Source organism: Callospermophilus lateralis, chromosome 4 (assembly GCF_048772815.1).
Source record: "Callospermophilus lateralis isolate mCalLat2 chromosome 4, mCalLat2.hap1, whole genome shotgun sequence".
Classification (NCBI taxonomy): domain Eukaryota; kingdom Metazoa; phylum Chordata; class Mammalia; order Rodentia; family Sciuridae; genus Callospermophilus; species Callospermophilus lateralis.
Window position 1 is genome coordinate 49,414,331 of NC_135308.1, and position 3,043 is coordinate 49,417,373.

The 3,043-nt window shown below is 41.4% G+C and overlaps 1 pseudogene; it reads left to right on the forward strand.

The window, feature by feature from the left end:
- The first annotated feature begins 2,598 nt into the window (after positions 1–2,598).
- LOC143398759 (U2 spliceosomal RNA) lies at positions 2,599–2,714 on the forward strand (annotated as a pseudogene).
- The last annotated feature ends 329 nt before the right edge of the window (positions 2,715–3,043 follow it).

A 3,043-nucleotide genomic window follows, 5' to 3' on the forward strand; every position in this document is an offset into this window, starting at 1 on the left:
CAAAAATAAACTGAGCTACTGGACGATGACCTGAGGCAGGTCTCCAGCCAGTTCTCTCACCAGCTCCCGGAGTCTGTGTGTGTGGATTCCACGTCTCTACCCCCTGCGACAAGGTAGCCGAGTGACCATCGATCACGAAGGGACTAGGAACACATTCAATTCCTAAATGAATCCTCCATAAAAACCAAAATGGCAGGATTCAGAGATTCCAGAGAGCTGGACACATGGAGGTAACCTGAGGGATGGTGAGTCTGGAGAGCACAGAAATGTCTCACAGCCCTTGCAGCAAACTTTGCCCAGTGCATCTCTTCATCTGTGTCCTTTGTAAGATCCTTTATAATAAATGGAAGTAAAGTGCTTCCCTGAATTCTATGAGCCGCTCTAGCAAATTAATTGAACCTAAGGGAAGGGTTATAGAATTGGCCAATTTATCACCAGCCAGTTGGAAGTACAGGTTATAACTTGAGACTTTCAAATGACATCCTATTTTGAGGGGCAGTGTTGTGGAACTGAATCTTCAACCTGTGCGATGTGATGCCATCTCTGGGTAGATAATATCAGAATTGAAATGAATTACTAGAGAAATGATAGGTAACCAAAGGGGAAGTATTTTGTTCAAGTTGTGTTTAGTGGTGAGAGCAGGGAAAACTCTTTGAGTTTTTCCTATCTTCAACAACCATCAACCTGACTAAATCAAGAGCAAAAGACTTACACAGTGACTTCATGAAAGGGTAATATTTAAATGGCCAATAAACACATAAAAGTTGTTCAACTTCTTTAATTTAATGTTCACAAATATTTTCAACTAAAATGCAAACTAAAACCCCAATAGAATAGCACTTCTCACCTATCAGAAAAGCTAAACAAATAAAAAGATAATACCAAGTGCTGTCAATGATGTAGGACAAGATTCTATTACATTGCTGGTGGGAGTGTAAATTGACATAACTATTTTGTATAAGTGCTGGGCAAAATCTGCAAAGCAAAACACATGTAATCTTACGACACAGCCATTTCACTCCATAGTGAAATGAGTGCTTCTATCAAAGAAATATACATGTACAAGCATTAACTACTTTATTTCTAGTAGCCTCAGGTGGAAATGACACAAATGTCCATCAACATGAAAATGGGTAAATAAATTGTTGTGTAGTCCTGTTATGAGAAACTACAGAGTAATAGAAAAATAAGTGCTTATATATGCGACAATATGGGTGAATCTTAGAGACATAACAAAGAAGTCTTATACCATAGAGTACATATATCAAATGAGTTCAGGTACATGAAGTTTAAGCAAAGGCAAAGTTAATCTAAGGTGATAGCAGTCAGAATAGTGCTTGCCTTTTAGGAAGGGTCATTGACAGTGGGGAGGTAAGAGAAGTATGCTGAGGTCCCAGAAATGCTGACCCTGAGCTAGGCAATATGATCTAGATATGCATATATTTAAATTGTGCACCTGGGAAAAGAAGGGGGTGTAGCTCAGTGATACAGAGCATACTTAGCATGTGTGAGGCCCTGGGTTCAATCTTTAGCACCAAATAAATAAATTAAATTTATTAAAAGTAAATTGTTTATAGGTAGGGACAGAGAATATGGACCATTGTTGCAATCCATATGTCTCTATTGATTCAGAATCTATACTTTATTAAGATCCCTGGGTGATTTGAGAGCACTACAAATTATTATTATTATTTAGCTACACTTTAATACAAAGACTAGAAGAGACAAAAACCCAACCTAATGACCAGGCCCCAAGAATAAACAGGTAAGGGTTGGTCCCCAAATCCCACATATGGACATCTACTGCTACAGCAAAAATGGAATATTAACACAAAACCTGTGGATACCAAACCTATGGGGGGAATCTCAATCCAGATCACTCTAGGACACTTTTTAAAAATTTTACTGCAAAATTCAAGTATTTTATTTGAAGGAAGGAAGGAAGGGAGCTCTCTGACCCTGAACTAAACAAGTGATAACCTCATGAAGAGTGAACTGGCCCTGCACACACTGTATGAGGTTCCTCCCTCATATTCTGAAGGGAACAAGAGTTATGCACCTGAGAGGAGCTGAGAAATCTACTTCGTAAAGTGTTTAGAAACCCAGTAGGTGAAAATATCTGTGCATGTTAAATGGTCAGGGCCTCTGTCTGATGACAAAATTTTGGCATGTCATGGATGAAAGCACATACACATTTGAGAACTAGTTTTGGAGAAAGACTCTGGCATCAAGGGATGGAGGGGTGTAAAGGAAAGCAGGGGAGAAGCTCCATGGACCCTGGGTTTTTGGCTGGGGCGGGGAGTAGCTGATGGTGACTGAGTACTGAGATCAACAGGGGACACTGGGGGATGTGACTTCCAATGCTGCTATCTAGGAGGCCTTGGGTTTATTCCTTGTCTTGGTTTTAGGAGAGAGGTCAAAGCTGGAGTTACAGATTTGGGCATGTAGGTTGAAGCCAAGGCTAAGACTGTGGAGGGAGGCATAATAAACTGAAGAAGGGCCCAGGGCAGTTTTCATTTGTGAGTTCTAAAAAGACGACTCCAGAGTTAGAGGAAATCAAGAAGAAAACAGTCCACCAGTCCAGATGCCCCAGAGAGAATCGCTTCTCGGCCTTTTGACCAAGATCAAGTGTAGTATCTGTCCTTATCCATTTAATATCTGCTACAGCCTCTATCCAAATGCTCCTGGGAGTTACATTCCAGACAGAAACATGTCTGTAGGTTTTTAGAGGTGGTGCCAAAATTCAGATTGTGGCAGGGTGAGGTGTTGGGAGGGGAAAATCTTGACTACTCTTTCTAGAGGGCAGAGAAGGGTGATGATGGCTTGTGGAAAGTTACAGGAAGAGAGGGAGTTGGTGGCAAGGAATACAGGGGAGATGTGCTGAGCAGATGGAGATCTCACTGGTGGCTTTTTTTTCTATGCTGGGGATGGGACCCAGGACCTTGTACATGCTAGGCAAGCACTCTATCTCTGAGCTACACCCCTAGACCTTGATTCCCCTGTTCTCCAAGGAGATGAGAGGACCTGAGGACCAGAGGATAAA